Consider the following 20461-nt stretch of genomic DNA (forward strand, 5'->3'; position numbering starts at 1 on the left):
GACCACTTCTTGCCTTGGTTTTATAGTAAGATATGAGGTGGATGGGTTTGTTCTGTCATGTAATGTACTCTCCAGCTCACAGACTTAAAAATGGGGGAAATGGCTATGAACGGGAATGTTTGAAGCCATGAGACAAAATAAGTCACATTTTTATTTTTTGGAAGCTGATTGCTTCAGGCAATTTTTAGAGCACTAGAAAGCACAACTCCATTGAAAACTTAGCTATTCTAACTACAGTAGATCTTTCCCAGGCTTCTGTTCTGAGTAATGCTTGGTAATGTGACTTATGCATAGTGAATATTCAATTAAGTGAAAGAATACATATTTCAATGAAAAAGCAAAACATTTTTGTATAGACTTTTAGAAAATTGACTTCAAAAATGGCAAATCAAAATAAAATTATGACATAAAAATAATTACATGCTAAACAGTGCTTGTAAAACTTTTTTTTCTGAAAATATGAGAAGTAATAGTGTGGTTCACCATATGAGAAAAACTAACACTAGCAATGAAATGATCCCTGCTTTCTTTAGGTTGTGATGAATAAGAAAATAGGCTTTGGATATTGATTTTATATGTTTCGTTTTTCTTTTCGATGCCCTCATTGGCCTTAGAAAAATGTCCTTCAAATCCTTGGGTACTCTAAACTTGAAGAAAAAGAATCAGAGGCATTTTAAAGTTCCGGTTAGACATTGATTTATTATAGTAATTATTATTTTTCCCGAACTACATAGCATAAAAGCACTAGACCTGTATACAGGGATGAGATTCTTTTCATTTTTTTTTTTGCTCCCAAATTTAAAATGTTTCTTTCATTGAGCAGATGCTCTATATATGCTGTTTAACTAAAGTGAACTAAAACACACTGGTGCTTTAGCACACTGGTGCTAAAACATGTTGAATATTAAAATATTTAGGTATGTATGACAAAATGTGTATATTTGTACAAAATCAGAATATTTTAAATGTTTTCAAATTACAGTAAAATACTGGCAAATACTCTTCTGGAAATGAATAAAGAAAAAGAGCATGCCATTGTGAAGCTATGAAATAAAAAATAAACATAAACATCTTAAATGTTTGCTTTAATAAGAAAAAAATTAAAAGAACTGTCTTGGAGTTTCTATTGTTGTTCAGAGACACCATGACCACAGAAACTCTTATAAAGGGAAACATTTAATTGGGGTGGATTACAGTTTCAGAGATTTAGTCCATTTGCATCATGGAGGGACATGGTGGCATGCAGGCAGACTAGGTACTGGAGAAGGAGCTGAGAGTACTATATCTTGGCCTATACGCAATAGCAAGTGAACTATGACACTGGGTATGGCTTGGTCCATAGGATACCTAAAAGCCCACCCCCACAGTAACACACTTACTCTAACAAGGCCACAGCTACTTGAACAGAGACCACACTTCCTATAGTACCACTCCTTTTAGGAGTTATTTTATTTTAACCACCACATTCTAATCCTTGGCCCCAAAAGGCTTGTAGCCAAATCATAATACAAAAATGCATTCAGTCATACTTCAAAAGTCTATAACAATCTCAAACTTATTTAAAAGTCTAAAGTTCATAGTCTAATGTCAAAGAGCTCTTCATATCTACAACTTCATTTAGCTTTGTTGACTATAACTTAGTTCTTTCTCTTGGGTAGGTTTCATTCCCTGTTAGCTGCTCTCCTCACTTGGTATTTAGCATCACCAACACCTTGGGTTCTCCAAGGCAATCCAGGCTTCAACTTGATAGCTTCATGCAATGGCCTTTCTTGTCTTCCATTCAGGGACACCCCTGACCAATGCCTGGCTTCAGATTGTTCCCTAGTTGTGGAAGAACATTCCATAACCCCTGTCCTTGACTCTAAAGCCAGAGCAGCATGGTCAAAACTTATAAGTTCTGCTGTTTGCTAGGGCTGGAACATGACTCCTTCACTCAATTACATCTTCAACAGTTTTCTCTTTTTGGTGGGTTCCTTCATTGCTTAAGCTTGGCTGTTCTGGAATTTTCTCAGTAGGCCAGACTGGCTACAAAATCAGGGATCCACCAACCTATGCCTCCTGAATGATAGGATTAAAGGCATGTACCACTACACTCTATTCTAAGTACTTTAAAATTACTTTTCATGAGTTGGAGACTTAGCTGGGTATGATCTTGCTCTGAGGTCACTACTCTCTTTATTCCATTTCTTAATCTATTTATTTCCTTGAACACAGAACTTAGCTTCATACGCCTTCCCAGTGTTCTTTCTGTCCTCTAGTTGTACATTGTGCATTTTTACTTTCTCATCTTGCTCATTTTCATTATAAATATTCATTATAAATAACACTAATAACCATGTAAAAGAATAACATAATTACCAAAAAATATAATTTATACTAGGTGATCTTGAGATTTTCTCTGTGAACAGAACTTTTCAGTTTAGCCTCAGGCATACTTTTTGGGAAAGGGCAAGAAAAATATCCACATTCTTCACCAAATTTCACAAGAACGATTTCTAGGCAATGTATTAGAATTCTCCTCTGAAACATCTTGAGCTAGACCTTCACAGATCAAATCACATCAGCCTCAGCCCTACTGTCTTTCATGTTCCTATTAGTATGGCCCATTAAGAAACACTTGAAGCATTCAACTACTTCTTAATCCACAGTCCCAAGGTTCATATTCCTTCAAACAAAAACATGATCAGACCTATCACAGCAATACCCGACTCCCTGATTCCAACTTCTGGCTAAGTTAGGGTTTCTATTGATGTGCAGAGACACCATGACCATAGCCACTGTTATAAAGGAAACCATTTAATTGGGGTGGCTTATGTTTTCAGAGGTTTAGTCCATAATCATCATTGCGGAAACAACAGTGTGCAGGCAGACATGCTGCTGCAGAAGGAGCTGAGAGTTCTACAACTTGACCCACAGGCCACAGGAAGTGAATTGCGACACTTGGCATAGTTTTAACATATGAGATCTCAATGCCCGCCCTCACAGTAAAACACTGCCACCAACAAGGACATACTTCCTCCAACAAAGGCTACAAGTCCTAATATTGCCACTCCCTTTGGGGGACATTTTCTTTCAAACCACCAAAAGAAGTAACAGTATGACTTGTGAATATTACCTGCTGAATCAGTTAATTTTTTCTAAGCCTCATTCTTTCTTAAGTATCATGTTGGATTCTTCAATAATCATTTCTTGTTCATATTTCCATGTTTGATTTTACAATACAGTATAGCTTTTGTACTTCAGTTAGATCTGTCCTTTCTTCACTTAAAACAGAATTGATGGCAGAGGACCTTGGCCAATGGTCCTCTCTCTTGGATCATCGATGCTTTATCAACACAATGATGAATCTGCTGAAATGGTCATGAATAGTTGTTGTGGTTCCTTCTCTGATAGCCCTGTCCATATCTAGTCTGCACAGTTATTCAGCCTTTTCTTCATCTTTATAAGAACAGCTTCAGTCATTTAAAACTGAAGATACTTGTTTGCCTATTTTCCTATACATTCTTTTTGTTGTTCAGTTTTTAAAAACAAATCAGGGCTAGGGACATCATGACTCAGCAGTTAAGGGCATTGACTGCTCTTCCTGTGAACCATGTTTGACTGACCAGAGCATACATGGTGGCTTACAACCATGCGCCATAAAGACTTGGAGGGGGCTTTACTTAATGAAAGAAAATACCCATAGTAACTGCAAAATCAATGTAAAAATAAATCATCAATTTTCCTACATTTTAACTTTTTAGTCCTGTAGTTTTAGTGAACTAAATTAATATATTTTAAATTGGCATTATAAAAAAATAGATTAATAAGAGAGTGATGTTTTACATTTTCCAAGTACAGTCTATGGTGTGTGTGTGTGTGTGTGTGTTTGTGTGTGTGTGATAAAAGAACGAAAAGTATGTGGGGATAGAAAGGGGACTATCAAGAAGGTGAGGGTTAATGGGGAAGAGCAGTGTGAGAAATTAGAACAAATACCATGTGTGTATGAAAAGTCACAATGAATTTTCACATATGGTAATCCAAGGTCTAGTATATAAATCAAAACAATATAAAATATAACCTATCATTTAGAGCTTTTAAGTATTTTGTTCCTAATATTTCTCTTAATATTTGTGAGAAAGGAAGTTGAGTCAAAGAACAAATAGTAAAAAGTATCTGCAAAAACTATTTGATAAGTGAAGTAAAGAAATAACCACACCGCTTCTGATCACAAAGGGGGAAAATGAGAAGGAAACTTCATCACCACATGCAATTATATCAGTATTGATATACCACCCTCACCATTCAGCATCTGCAATGGGGATCAGCCTGAAATAGCCACTGTTGATTTCTCTGCTAAATTACCAAGATAAATTATGCAGCATCATTTCATTTCATTCATTGTTGATCAAAAGTAAATTCACAATCAATCATTGACTCTATTTGGCATCATGGTGCAATGCAGGCAGAGCATCTGGAATTTGATAGTCATACTTTTGTTCATTATCCAGACATTTTTACTCAGGATATGTCCAAAGCCTTCCTGCTTGAAACTTTTATCCTATAGATATTTTTTCCCTCAGGCTTTTATCTGCTGCTTCGTCTGTCTTAGATGAAACAGAATGGGGGTACAAACAGGGAATTTAGGTATTACATTCGATTAGCATCTTTGCTGTTCAGTATGGTAGCATTGACCACATCATGCTATATAACTCTTGAATTGATTTGATACCTTGTTTTTATTGAGCCACCTCTAAGTTTAAAACACATACTGACTTTTGTTTTAAAATATATAACCATTTGTAGAAAGAATTAGGACAAAATCCAAATGGTTTGAAAAATATCAGTTTCACTTAGTTTACTTATTAATGTGGTTACGAGAAATTAAAATTACATGTTTGTCTTGCATTGTATGTCTCACATCTCTGATCAAGAGCCCAGAGCTCATTGTAAACACAGGGAGAAAGCTGCCTCTTCTGGTAGGTTCTTTGATCAAACACCCTGCAGCCTAATTGTGGAAACAAATTGCTTAATTGTAACCAATGATCTTCATAGCTTCCGGCAAATGAGTCTCCAAGGTCTGCAATTGCTCCTGGTACAGCTGGGGATTAGCAGTGGCAATTGAATAACTCAGAATATCGGTCAGTATTGATTTCCAAGGACTCTTCAAGCACCCTTTATCTTGACCCTAGGGGAAGAAGATGGCACACTCATTTCAGTGGACACGGGCTCTGTACAGCAGTTCTTCCCAAAGTGTGGGATCTCCACTGGTGAGCAGTGTGAGTCCTGGCCTCTGTCAGATCAATTTGGTATGGCCCCCATAGACTGCTGAGTGCACTGGATTGCTGTTGGTTAAAATACCCTCTTCAGGAGAACTTAAATTTTAATTCAAATAGTTAAACAGTATTTTTACTGTAAAACATGGAAATAGCCTCTTTTTTAAAAATCTGTTTATCATCTTTATGATCTCCTAGGAGGTGGCCTAAGACTCTGAATGTCACCATATGGACAAAAAACATTATTTTTGGATATGTGTGGATTTGCAAGTGCCATTAATCAAATTTACAAGATTGTTTTCTAATATGCTTTGCCTGTCAACTTTCCTGGTAATTCTTTTACACCCCACAGTGAAAATGACCCATCATACAATCTGTTGATAACATTCATTGAATTAGAATTAGGCCCATAATAAATCTCACATACTTTAAAGTACAGTAATCAAGAGGATATGTTATTCTGCATGCATCACTTCCATCTGGCGTGCATTGTTAATGCCTGGGTGTTCTACTTTGGTCTGAATCAGCTCTGTGCCCCGATATTAACACATCTAAAAAATAGGCAATATATTGTCAGTTTCTCTGTATACTTTTCGCATTGTAACTCAAAGCATTTTTCAAATATACCTCTACATGATATGCATATGTATCAAGAATACTTTTAAGTTTTATTTGATTTTCTTCATTTTGACAAAGGAACATGCTTTATAATGCATCTTTAATTAAAATATTAATATATAAGGGTGTTTTACCTGCATGTATGTCTGGGCATTGTGGAAATGCGTGATGTCCATCGATACCGGCAGAGGGTATCTGATCTTCTGGAACTGGATTTATACTTGGTTGTGAGATCATACTGGGTCTGCTGGGAGTGCAGACGGTACTCAAATGCTGAACTATCTCTCCAGTCCTAGTTGCAATAGTCTTAAGATGGAGTCTAGGTTTTTGTCTAAAATCACATTATCTATACTGGGTATTTATTGGCTTCATTCTTTTCTAGATGTATGCTTTCATATCTTTCAGTTTTGCATTGCTTTTCCTAAATTTTCTAATACTAATTTGAATAACAATAGTCAGAGTAGAAACTATATTCTTATTCAAGATCTTAATGGAAAAGGGCTCATTTTCTCCCCAGTTACATCATGATGTCAACTATAGACATTTTTACATGTATTTTTCACCTTGTTGAAGTGTTATCTTTCTATATACCAATTTTCTAAGACATTTATCATTAAGAATTTTTATATTTTAAGCTTTTTTCTTCATTTCTTGTAATTATATATTTCTTTGTTTTTATAAGATTCAATGTGTTATATTTATTGATTTTTTTCATTTTGAACCATTTTGCAACCTTGTCATAAAACCAAATAGATAGACTGGTTCATGACGTTTGTTAATGCTTTTTTGAAGATTCTTGTATCTATGTTCATTGTGGATATTAATCTATTTTTTCTTTCTTTTCAGGTTTTGTTAATAGTTTCATAACAACCTCATAAAAAAGATTTTGAGTAGCTTCCCTATATTTTTCTGTGGCATAGCTTGAGGGCATTTGTGTCAAAAATGTAATATTAACAGTGAACAGTTCTGGGATTTTCTTCATTCTGAGCTTTATATCCCTGATGAATAATTAACTATTATTGTTCTGTTCATGATTTTTAGATCCTTTTGGTTTAAATCATAATACTATTGTGAACTTGGAATTATAATATAATTCTTTCAAAAGAAAGAAAAAGGCTAGATAAAGTAATTTGTTCTAATTACATAAACAAAATGTGGCAGAGAAAGAATTTTATAACCAAACTAAGTTAATCCAATTTTTATCTTCAGATTTTAGAAGTAACACTATATTGTAATACTATATTTGTAGTACTTCATCACTGCTTCCTTTCTTCCATTGAATGAGTTTTTCTAGAGAGGGGTGAGTAAATTTCTAAGCACAGATACAGGAGTCGGGACATGCCAAATTCCTCCATCCAAGGTTGTCTTGGTGGATCAGCATTTAACTGAAAGTTGCATCATAAAAACCTATGACAGCATGGCTGATGGTCCTTCAAGCTGCATCCTAGGAATTTCTCGCATACCTTACAGGCAACGATGTCATCAGGATCTTCTCCAACCAGTAATTATTTACTGCCCGTGTAATATCCTAGATGGGCTTTGTGAGTCTCTTGAGTTTGCAGAGCTAAAAGGATCTTTTCAAATTACTTGTGAGTTTCATGAACCTCTGAGTCCCCTCCTTCCTGCAAGGGATAGTGTTTCTATAACGGTAACAGATACACAATAATTTTCCATGGATTAATCCTTAATTTTTCTTGAATTTACTTCTAATTTTATACTGTAATTTCTGCCTCACTTTCTCTCATTGTTTATTGTCCATTGTTAGCAAAGTTGCTTGTAGATTCATATTTTTTTTTTGCTGGAATTTGCTGAAGTTACATCTCACTAAGTTTTTACTTTTTATGACCAACTTAGTCTCATTCATATTCTGATATCATATAAAATTAACTGTGGCATTTTAAATGTTCTCTCTCTAGACTCAAATGGGTGAGTAATAGACTGATTTCCTTTTTGTTTTAGTAGCTCTCTCACTGACCATTGGTTCCTGCAAAGTTCTTGAAGTTCTTTCTCAAAGTTTCCCTCTTGACTATTTGTTCAAGTAGATTTAGCACTTTTTATAAGGTGACCACACTTAAGGTTTTGTTCTAATCTCTGAAGTCACAAAGCTTAATTTTTGTATTGTCTACCACTGTGATTGATTAGTTGAATGACTGATTGATAGAAACAGGGTCTCTTATAGAACAGCTTTACCTTGAGTTTGATACATGTATGAAGCTGTCCTTGAACCCAGGTCTCCTGCATCTACTTTCTGAGTTCAAGGACTATAGGCTTGTGCCACCATTGAGTCCACCAGCTTTGAGTCCTATCCCACCATTGAAACAATTGTTTCCTATATTCTCATCCCAACTAAAGAGAAATTTTAGTACACTATTAAGGCAAAATTGAAAACTACCATCTCTGTGTCCTCTTTGTTTTCAACTTCATTTGCTTTGAGTAATTCAGTTGTGCTGGGATTATTTATTTACTTCCATTTTCAATTGAGAATGGTTCTCAATCAGTCATTCAACTAATCAATATTTACACTTCAGTTTTTTGAGTGCTGGGGATACATATGTCAGCATATTTGGCCTCTGGCATGATCTTTAATCCTGAGGAAAATCTTGTATTATATCATTTGATAAATTTGTATTTCCATTCATATTAGTTCTTTCATAGTAAAACAGTTGTCTTTTTATTATTTCTTGTATATTCAGTAGTGCTAAGGTCATATAATTGGCATACAAAATATTTATTTTGATGGATTCCTTAAGTGTTTTAAAATTGGATATGTGTGATATAACATATTAATTGGTTTAATTTAGCCATGCCATCGTGAACATACTGTATTCTGTATCATAATTGTGAATGACTTTATTTATGAGCTAAATAAATGAATGAAAAATAATAAAAAAGAAAGAAATTAAAGAAGATACCAGAAAATGGAAAGATCTCCCATGCTCTTGGATAGGTAGAATTAACATAGTAAAAATGGCAATCCTGCCAAAAGCAATCTACAGATTCAACACAATCCCCATCAAAATCCCAACCCGGTTTTTCACAGACATATAACAATACTAAACTTTATATGGAAAAAATAAAAAACCCAGGATAGCCAAAACAACTCTTTACAATAAAGAATCTTCTGGAGGCATCACTATCCCTGACTTCAAGGTCTACTATAGAGCCATAGTTCTGAAAACAGCTTGGTATTGGCACAAGAATAGACAGATAAACCAATGGAATCAATTGAAGACCCAGATATGAACCCACACACCTACGAACACCTTATTTTTGACAAAGGTGCTAAATCTATACAATGGAAAAAAAGATAGCATCTTCAACAAGTGGTGCTGGCACTATTGGATTCAGACATGCAGAAGACTGCAGATAGATCCATACCTGTCACCATGCATGAAACTTAAGTGCAAATGGATCAAAGATCTCTCCATAAATCCAGCCACCTGAATCTTCTAGAAGAGAAAGTGGGAATTACCCTTGAACAAATTGGCACAGGAGACCGATTCCTGAACATCACGCCAGTAGCAGAGACACTGAGGTCTGCAATTAATAAATGGGACCTCCTGAAACTGAGAAGCTTCTGTAAGGCAAAGGACACAGTCAGTAAGACAAAACAACAGCCCACAGAATGGGAAAAGATCTTCACCGACCCCACATCTGACAGAGGGCTGATTTCCAAAATATACAAGGAGCTCAAGAAGCTAGCCACCAAAACACCAAACAATGAAATTAAAAAGTGGGGTACAGAACTAAACAGAGAATTTTCAACAGAGGAATCTGAAATGGCTGAAAGACACTTAAGAAAGTGCTCAAAATCCTTGGCCATCAAAGAAGTGCAATTCAAAACAACTCTGAGATACCACCTCACACCTGTCAGAAAGGCTAAAATAAAAAATACCAATGACAATCTATGCTGGAGAGGATATGGAGAAGAAGGAACACTCCTCCATTGCTGGTGGGAGTGTGAACTTGTAAGACCACTCTGGAAATCAGTATGGCAGTTGCTCAGACAAATGGGAATCAATCTACCTCAAGATCCAGCCATTCCTCTCTTGGTATATACCCAAATAGTGCATGTTCATACAACAAGGACATATGTTCAACCATGTTCATAGCAGCATTGTTTGTAATAGCCAGAACCTGGAAGCAACCTAGATGCCCCTCAACTGAAGAATGGATAGAGAAAATGTGGTACATTTATACAATGGAGTACTACTCAGCAGAAAAAAGCAATGGAATCTTGAAATTCCCAGGCAAATGGATGGAACTAGAAGAAACCATCCTAAGTGAGGTAACCCAGTCACAAAAAGACAAACATGGTATGTACTCACTCATACATGAATTTTAGACATAGAGCAAAGGTTTACCAGCCTATAATCCTCTTCACCAAAGAAACTAGGAATAATGAAGGACTCTAAGTTATAAATAGACCCCAGGAATGGGAAGTGGCATGAACTCCTGAGTTAATTGGGAGCATGAGGGTAGGGGAGAGGGTGCTGCCACAATAAGAGCACAAGAAGAGGAGTAGAGGAGAGAAAATGGAGGAGCAGAGATATTGAGTAGGGGGATGAATAGAGGAGAGAGAGCAGGATGAGAGATACCATATTAGAGGGAGCCACTATAAGTCCGAGAAGAGATCTGGAACTAGGGAGATCTTCAGAGACCTACAAGGATGACATGATCTGACAATCTAGGCAATGGAGGAGAGGATAACCTAAAAGCCCTTCCCCTAAAATGAGATTGATGACTTCTCTTTATGCCATCCTAGAGCCCTCACCCAGTGGCAGATGGAAGCAGAAACAGACATCCACAGAAATACACTGAGCTGAAATCTGGAATTTAGTTGAATAGAGGGAGGAATGAAGATCAAAGGGGTCTGTACCAGGTTGGAGAAACCCACAGGAACAGTTGGCCTGAACAAGGGAGAGCACATCGACCCCCAGATGCTGTCTGGGAGGCCAGTACAAGACTGATCCAGCCCCCTGAACATGGATGCCAATAAGGAGGCCTCTGCACTCCAGGGAGCCTCTGGAAGTGGATTAGCATTTTTCCCTGGTGTAAGAAGAGACTTTGAGATCCCATCCCACGTGAAGGGATGCACTCTGGCGCTGGACAAATGGGGAAGGGCCCAGGCCCAGAGAGGTGTGGCAGCACCCTGTCCCCTACCCTCATGCTCCCAATTAACTCAGGAGTTCATGCTACTTCCCATTCCTGGGGTCTATTTATAACTTAGAGTCCTTCATTTGGTGGACTTTGCAGAGCCCCCCTTGAGGGCCCTACCCTGCCTGGGGAGTGATGGGTGGATGGGGTGGGGTAGGTTGGGGGTGGAGGGAAGGGGGTGAGGGGAGGGAGAGGAAGAAGGGACTTACATGTGAAACAAGCTTGTTCCCTAACTTGAATTAATAAAAAAATAACAAAACAAAAAAAAAACAAAACAAAAAATAAAATTGAAATTAGACACTTCTCTCATACAATACATACCAATCGCCTCCTTTGTCACCCAGATCCACTCCCTCTGCATTTCCTTTCACAAAAGAACATGCCTCCAAGAGAGGACAATCAAAATGGGCAAACCAGATTTAATAGGATAAGACAAAAGCCCTTATATTGAAGCTGGATAAGGCAACCCAATAGAAGGAAAGTAGTCCTAAGAGCAGACAGAGTCAGAGATACACCTGATTCAACTGTTAGGAGTCTCACAAAAACACCAAGCTAACAGTCATTACATATACACAGAGCACCTGGTACAGACCCATGCAGGCCCATGCTTGCTATTTCAGTCTCTGTGAGTCCATGTGAGTCCTGCTTAGGTGATAAAGTAAGCCATGTTCTCCTGTTATCCTCAATTCCTTTGAGTCCTACAGTCCTTTTCCCCCTCCTCCTCAGGACTCCCTGATCTCTGAGGGGAGGGACCCCATGGAGACTTCCAATTTAGACTCTCTACATAATGTCTGGCTGTGGTGGAAGCCTCTCTAATGACAACTGAACTAGGCAAAGATTTATAGGTATAGCAGAATGTCATTAGTTTGGAAAACACAAATATGAGGTGGGTGTATTTTTAAAACTATGTGAACATAATAGATCTTAGGTCTTTAATTGATATTTTTGGGTTTTATGGGAAATATTTTGAGACACTTGTCAAAGAAAAAAAAAAAAACAGTGTGTGCTACTGAAGAAAGTCAAAAGGTCCACGGAAGTTTCATTTCTAAGCCCCATTTCTAGAAGTAAACACTGCACCCACATTTTTCATAAAGTGTTTTATAGTTCTGCTGGAGGAAACTAGTAATATGTTCTAAAGGATTAAGTAAATGATATAAAGTACATTAGCAAGCTCAAAAAGAAAAAGAAATAAAAAGTCATGAAAGTTGCAAGCAAATGGATGGAACACGAAAAAGTCATCAGAAAGACAAATAAGGTATGTATTCCCTTGTAAGTGGATTTTAGATGTTAAGTAAATGATACTCAAGCTACAGTCTACAAACCCAGAGAAGTTAGGTAAAATGGAATACTCCACAGAGGACACATGGAACCTCTGGGAAGGGGAAATAGAATAAGTTTTATGAGTAGACTGGGTGTAGGTGGGGACTGGAGTGAGAAGGATCAGGTTTCAGGGGTGGGATAGAGGAAGAGAGTGTGGAAACAGCTGGAATTGGGAAGCACTGGGGAAGAAGTGTGGAAACCTAATGCAGTGGAAACTTCTTGGAATCAATGAGGGTGAACTGGTGAGAACCAGCAATAAAGGATAGGGTCCTGAATCAGCCATATTTTGTAAACAGGTAAGGCTTCCAATACTGGGACTGGATACATTGGTTTGAGTTGTTAGCCAAGGGGATCCCATGGATGGCTTAATTCTTAGGCATGTTACACAGGTCTTTGGCTCTCATAAAACTGTTAACTTTCTTTTAAAATGGCATTATTATATTGGTTGCTGAAGTCTTTCTAACAGTACTTCAACTCTTTTTAATTATATAAAAACACAACTGTACACAAAACAAAAATATATTGCTAAAATTCTCTACTGATAAAGAACTAAATATAGTGGGTTAAGTTAGTCTCTCTAACTTAAGTAAAAAAACATATATTTTATACAAATATATGTTAATTTGAATGACATATTTAGTCAGACTTTTATGAGGAAGGTCACTTGTGCTGGCCAGTTTTATGTCAATTTGACATACTCTAGAGTCATCTAGGTAGAAGGAAACTCAACAGAGAACTTGGCTCCATAAGATGGAGCTGTAGGCAAGTCTGTGGGTCTTTTTATTAGTTAGTGGTTGATGTGGAAGTTCTCAGCCCATTTTGGGTGGTACTGTCCCTGGGATGATGGTCCTAAGTGCTATAGGAAAACAAGCTGAGCAAACCACTTGGAGCAAGACAGTAAGCTGCTTTTCTTCCTGGTTTCCACATCAGTTTCCGACTCCATTCTTGTCTTGAGTCACTGCCCTGACTTCCTTTGCTGACAGACTGTAAATATAAACAAAATAAACCCTTTCCTCCCCAGCTTGCTTATGGTCATGTATTTTAATGACAGTAATAGACACCCTGAGTAAGATATCACTACTTTCAGTTTTAATTGTTTATGACTATTGTTACCTGTCTGCTGCCACAGAACATTTATACATACTGAATTAACCTTTCCTGCCTTTTATCCTTCTTTGATCTTAAGGTGCTATTTGTGGCCTCAGTGATGTATTCATCCTCTCTGTTTCTCATTGTGTTATGGCAATTTGTATTTTTATCATTAAGAAGATAATTTAAGAAACAGATGAGGCCATATGCTTTGTTTGAAAGGCCCCATGTATATACTGCCAACTTCCTAAAGATCCTTTATATTGTGTAAGAGCATTTACTGAGTGAAACCTTCACCTGACAGTGAAAGAGTGTTTTCACCATGTGCAAGAGGCCATTTGTCAAATGTGACCTTTTCTGTGAAACAGCTACAATTATTAGTTGATTCAAGTGTCAAAGCCCCATCATAAGATAAGGAAGTCAGCTAGAAATTTTTTTCATTTGATAATAGGTTTCAGAAAGAGTTATTGATGGATTTGATGTTTCTGTCTAGGGTTGAAATCTTAGCCTGAAATGTGCCCAGAACAATTTAGATGACCACCTTTGTTGAACTGAGTTATATATAAAAAATATCAGTTTCCTTATAAATTGTTCACAGTGTCCTAATAAATGCCCAGAATAACATCTTATTTTAATTTATGACATTTCAGATCCACTATCTAAGAAGGGCACACCAAAGTTTTTATGAAATAATTTCTCTAGATGCCATTATTTTATGAAATAAGTAAATGCAATGCAAAAAGGGAAGTTTTTGTATAAAAGCTCAAATACAGAAGGTATACCTCAGGTACTCAGGGATGACATATAATTGATTGTAGAATTAAACAACAGAGCTTTGTGAGATATGCAAATTGAAAACAAAGGCACCACAAAAAGAACAAAACTGTTATGGCAAACTGCACCAAAGAATCACCAAGGGAAAGGAATAGTAGAAACCTGTACTGAAGGCCATAGCTTAGACATCACTGTACATATTCAACAGTACTTATTTTATAGTTACATCCTACACCAAGATTGTAAAGGCTTACACAAGTCTTTGAGGGGGAAGTACTTCTGTATGTTTATCTTATTGATTGTTGAATAAAGTTCTGTTTGGCCAACGAAACAGCAAGTTATACAGGTCTAGGAGTAAAAGAGGATTCTGGGAAATGTAGTAGAGAAGTGGTGATCCAGGCCAGAAGTGACATAGCAAGGAGACTCATATTTAAGCAAGGAGAAACAGGAAATGTCCCTTTTTCCCCTCTGCTCTTCCTGCAGAGGCGCAATGTGAGCCACCAGCAAGAGAGGGTGCCAGCAAAAGGCATCTTCTATAAGATAAGTCTTATAACATGTATAGATTTGTGATAATTAAGACTGAACTGGCAGATGAGAATCCTAGTCATTGGCCAAGCAGCATTTAAACCTAATACAAGTTTCTGTGTATTAATTTGGGCCCTAACTCGGGCAGGCGGCTGGCGTAAAGCGCACATGTGGTGGTGGGGCTCAGTGGCTTTTGGCGAAAAGATTTATCTTAACAAGTCTTCATATAGATGATCAAAGAAAACAGGGACATTAAATCAATACACAAGATTTTACTCAAAAAGAAAGTATAAAAATACTATGCATATGCACAAAATGTAACAATAGGAGCATGAGCCAAACAAAAGAAAATTTTAAAAGCAAAGGAAGTGACTTGACATTAAAATCATAGCATGTGATGGGCTTAAAGCACACTTACATGTTTTAAAACTCCTGGCAAGAAAGTAATGTGCCTTGCAATTATGAGGAACACTGGGTCAACTGAACGGAAAGCTAAAAATAACCGCAATTTCATTTTCATTAGAATATATTACATCAGATATAAAAATTGAAAAACAAATTGTATGTAATTATACAATAATTGGGAGTTAATCTACATGAGGGTACTACATAACAAATAATTGGAACTGAATTGACATGAACATTCATCCTAAGTGACCAGAACCTCATGATTTGCCCCTCCCTGGAAGAACCTTGTTATTTCTAAGGACTTTGTGGACTTCATTCTATCCGTCATTTGTATTGCACTTTAATTCATGAACAATACCATATAAATGAGAGCTGTGAAAAATGACACTTAATAATCAGTGGGAAATTATCGTGGCTGTTTCTGGAGCTTCATAAAATTTGGTGAACATGTGAAATACTTTCTTACTGTCATTTAGGAATATATGGAAAGTAAAAATTGCTAAAACTAAATTATTTATACTGTAACTTGAAACATTAAGTTTCAATATTTTTTTAATGAAATCTACCAAGATCCCCTTCAAACATTATTGGCCTGTCCACACTATGTTGCCTCCAGTACAGAACCAGGAACCTCTGACACTACACTCATTGTTCTGCTACCCTCTAAGTTTGCATCGGCTTTTGCCCCCTTGACTTAATGCTGTAAATATCTGAATTCCTCTAAATATCTGAATTCCTCTATCATACTTATTTCCCTCACATCTTTGCCCATTGGAGCTCATCATCGCCTAATTTAGGCCAAAGGTTATCCTTTACAAAAAGTCCTCTGGCTGTGCATGAATGGTTCCTTCAATGACAGACATGTGCCAATGCTCTCACAATCTATTTCTGCTGGGGCACCATTTAAATTTAATTCTCATTTGATTTCCAGCATGATCATTTCTGTTTCTTCACTACATGCTCATATGTTACTTTACTTCTTTATCAATTATGGAATTAAAGAAATGTCATCTATGTTTAACATTGGGAGATAAAAAGGCCAAGCAACTATATGCTTTACTGTGTGTATAAATGACAAAATACTGCCTATATGATTCTAGGATTTACTAAATGGCAAGTTATGAAAATATTTTGTTGTTATTCTGAAGAATTGCTTTAGATAGAGAGAAACAGGAGAAACCCTGGGGAGGTGGACAGAATGAATCACTTGATTTTTTCACAGTTGTGTCAAACTTCAGTTAAACTATAACTTTGAATGATTTAATATAGAGCTTTTGAATTACTGTATAAATACAGAAAGGATTTAGTGAATATTTAATTAACATCATCCTGAAGCTAATTATTGAAAATAATTTGTTTTTTCCTTAATACTATAATCTAGTATACAATATGTAGTATTATAGTGTATACTATATGTACATACTGAATAATTGGCAGTATATGTGTAAATGCTATACAGAGCTTGCATTATATCTCTTAGTAGCCTTTGTTTGAAAAAAGCAGAAAATCCAATTACACAATAAATGTATTTGCTTCACTGGGAATCACAGAAAGGGTCTCTCCATCTCTTCCCTACAGATGTTACTTCAGATGAACATGTGACCCACAGCTTCGGAGCTTGAGAGGTGGAGCTGATAGATCATGAATTCGTTGTACAAACATTTCACTTTTCAGATCAAACAGTGGGGAATTAGTGAAGATAAGGAAAACAAAATGAAGGTAAGAACATGCCTTGCTCAACTAAAACAATGCAGTGAAATTATGCTTAGCATTTGAAGGGCATTCTTTCAGACTTGCCATCTCCCTTGATGCAAACGATCATCCTCGAAAGTTACCAGGGGATACTAAAGTGAATAAGCCAGTAACAGATTTAAAGATGTCAAATATCTTTCCTGAGGAGACGCAGCAGGCACACACAGAGCTCCTTATACTGCCACCCACTCATTGTCAAGCCAAGGCTACGTCTGTTCCTCACCTTGTGCCCTTTTATAATTGGAAATGGAAGCTACTCACAACTTTCATTTACAGAAACAACAGAATAAAACAACATGTTTTCAGCATGAATATTTAGCAACCTTGATTTTTTTCCCAAAGGTTGGCAGGTGTTATTACTATAAAATATACAAAACATAATTTGCTAGAAATATGTTAAATGCAAGGTCAAGCCAAACACTCTCTATATACTTGCACAGAATGAAAACGATTAAATGGTTTTCTTTTGGAATGCAGACTGAACTGCTTTTAAATCATCCACGCATTCCATGTTTTGCTTCAGAGTGGTGTGAGTGGGCTAGAAGCTCAGTTCTCCCTTGTTTCCCTTCACTTTCTCTACTATCAAATCTGCATGATAATAACCTCATGAATTGATTATCTTTAAAAAGAATTTAAAGTGTTTCGATATATTTTTATTGTGCTGCATATATACTATAGTGTCTTCTTTCTGTAGTGATAAACAGTGTGACTAAAATCAACTTAAGGGTCAAAGGGTTTTTTTTGGGGAAGGGGTGTCTTACCCTTCCAAGTCACAGTCCATTATGGAGGAAAGTCAGGGCAGGAACTGAAACAGGAACAATAGCAGAAACCACACAGAAATGATGGTTTTTGGCTTGTTACCCTGAATAATGCTCCTATAAAACCCAGCCCAGGACTGTCTGCCCAAGATGGTAAATGCCTTCAGTGGGCATTTACACAGCAATGGGGAAATCTATCTGGGAATTCTTATTGCTTTGACAGGAACACTGTACTCATGAAATTTCAACAATATAGGTGTCTAACCAAGAGAAGCATAATGATCACGTCTGTCAATGTGCCAATGTGAAAGGAAGAAATTTCAGAAGTTCTTACCCACAGATGAAGAGTTATGGACACTCAGTGGCTACTGAGGGAGAGAGAATCAGTTTCATCAGGGGCTACTACCTTGATATGTTATTCAATTCCTAGCTCTAATCACAGGTACAGAAGAATAATACTAAATGGGCTCAGTAGGTTGCACATGTGTATATTATTGTATATACACACATGTAGATGTGTGGATATAGATTTAATATAGATTTAATAGATTTAAAATAAATATATAATTTAATTATATATGAGAGGTCTTGAATTTGACAGGAAGTGTGGGAGGATAGGAGCGAAATTGGAGGGATGATAAAAAGTGGTGGAAATAAGTTAAAGTACTCACATATGAAATAATGAATTTAATTAAAATATTTTAAAATGTTGGATAGACTTTTCTTTTCAGTAACACAAGCTGTGTATTATAATTGTAACAAAGGTCAGATAATTTGCTGTTATTTCTTTTAGTTCAATTATATTGAATAAACTTATAAATGCTTATAGCTTAGAAATAAATTATTATAAAAGATTAACTGTTTAACTTTATTTCATTTAAATTTACATGGAAGTTATGTTTGAAGAATTGTGATTTATATGACAGTCAGTGGGATAATATGGATTTAACAGCCCAAGACAGAACTCGGACTTTCCTCTATGTAGCAAGCAATTTGTTCAAGCTGAAGAGTCTGACTTAAACACATGTGAGGCTTGCATATTTCCTGGAGGCCCACATTAAATCCATCCAGCAGTCTAACGACCTTGCCACCAGCTTCCTCCCAGAAAACTGACATTCACATTTGTAAGGTTAAATAAAATACATAACAGGAAAACTAAAATGAAGAACTACTGTGAGTCAAAGAAGCATGTCGTAGGTTTTCTCATCTTCCCTGCAAAGTTAAACCTTTGGATAATGATCATGTCAAGAACAATATCTTTTCATGTGAACTGTCTCTACACTGAAGATGACAATTCAAGTTTGGGAGGACACACTGAAACAATTCTTTTATGTATCAAGCTTTTAAAAATGAAATTATTCTGGGTTATGATCTCAAGAATTATGCATTGACTCCCCCTGGCACTGTAGTTTCTTTAGTCTATGAAGGTACTATTAGAGTGAGCAATTAGTGTGGCTAATGTAATTTAGGTAAAATGTGGACTAAATTACAATTTAGTAGAGAAATCACTCATTTATTTTGAAGAATTAGAAGAATGTTCTTAGTGAATTATGCAATAAGAAATGGATATTTAATCATATTTAAACACACTCAATCAATTTAAAATGTTTATCTGCTTTGATTTTTAAAAACCTATCATTTCCTAGAATAACATATTCACAAAGCGTCATATCTTATATGATAGATATGTTTCTGGGTCTATATTTCTAGAAATTAATTTCAGTAGACTATACTAAATTTATTTAACACACTGGAGATTTTATTATTATTGTTTCAAATTGTGTAGGGGGCCTATGCTTGTGTGGTTTTGTGCATATGCACATGCATGTGAAAGCATAAGCTTATTTGTCTACAGAGGCCAGAGGCATCAGATGCCTGGAGCTTGAGTTACAGGTGATTGTGAACTGCCTCAATGTGGGTACTGGGACAATAGAGCCAATGCTGTTGGCAGAGATATAGGTGATCCAGGCCTGTAATTGTGAGCAGGGGAGAGCTGTGACCATTACTCATCAGTTACGTGGCCTCATGGGTAGGGGAGACATGACATTCTACCCTTGCCCATCAAGCCTGAGGCAGATGAGAGAGCTAGTCATGAGGTCATAAGAGTGGGAAAGCTGCCCCTGCCCCTCATCAGTGGCAGCACCCAAGAGTGTGGCACTTACACCAGGCCTGGGCAACACAGTAGAGCTGGCCCTGAAGGTGTAGGTGTGGGAGATCAGACCTTGAGAACTTAAAAGCAGGAGAACAGGCCCAGCCCCTTACTCATGCTGCAAGGGGTGAACTTACCAGGACAATGCAGGATGGGTCACCCTGGTGGTAAGGACAAGGAAAGATGGTGGGCTGACCAACCCTGTAAATACCCAGGCCCAGAACCCAGGTGTGTTGGCCCACCTCAACATCCACCCCAGGTGTAATCTGCTGGAGCAGATGAAGGAATTGGTTCTTCAGACACAAAGCTGTGCGATCTCCACAACAAACAGCTACATCCGAATAACCAAGAAAATTTCCAGTGAAGCCCGGGTATTGCTAGTGTAGCAGAAAGCAGAGGCCTTGAACCAGACCAATGGCTCTTCAGTGAACACTTGCAAGTGAAGTTATAATGAATAAAAGAATTTACTGTGTGACTCACAATATGACACTAAAGCTGACATGATGAGATTTTTTTTCTTTTTTGCTTCTCTCTTCTCTGTTAGGAGAGGAGGTTGCAAGGGCAGAGGGTGGATGTGAAGTGACAGGGAAATGAATGTGATGGGGATGCATGATGTGAAAGACACAAAGTCTTTTCAGTTGTGATAATATGGGTGG

General features: G+C 36.9%; 1 long non-coding RNA gene across 2 annotated transcripts in view; it reads left to right on the top strand.

The window, feature by feature from the left end:
• The first annotated feature begins 12499 nt into the window (after nt 1-12499).
• The window catches only part of LOC118239745, a 54370-nt gene continuing 46408 nt past the window's right edge, over nt 12500-20461 (top strand). Inside the window, exons 1-3 of one of the 2 annotated variants that reach the window (XR_004772614.1) lie at nt 12500-12646; nt 16725-16865; nt 17913-18114. This is a non-coding gene — a long non-coding RNA (uncharacterized LOC118239745). Of the gene's footprint in view, nt 12647-16724; nt 16866-17912; nt 18115-20461 lie in introns of those variants that run through there. The other variant, XR_004772613.1, reaches the window with a different exon arrangement.

This window comes from Cricetulus griseus (genome assembly GCF_003668045.3).
Source record: "Cricetulus griseus strain 17A/GY chromosome 1 unlocalized genomic scaffold, alternate assembly CriGri-PICRH-1.0 chr1_1, whole genome shotgun sequence".
Lineage (NCBI taxonomy): Eukaryota > Metazoa > Chordata > Mammalia > Rodentia > Cricetidae > Cricetulus > Cricetulus griseus.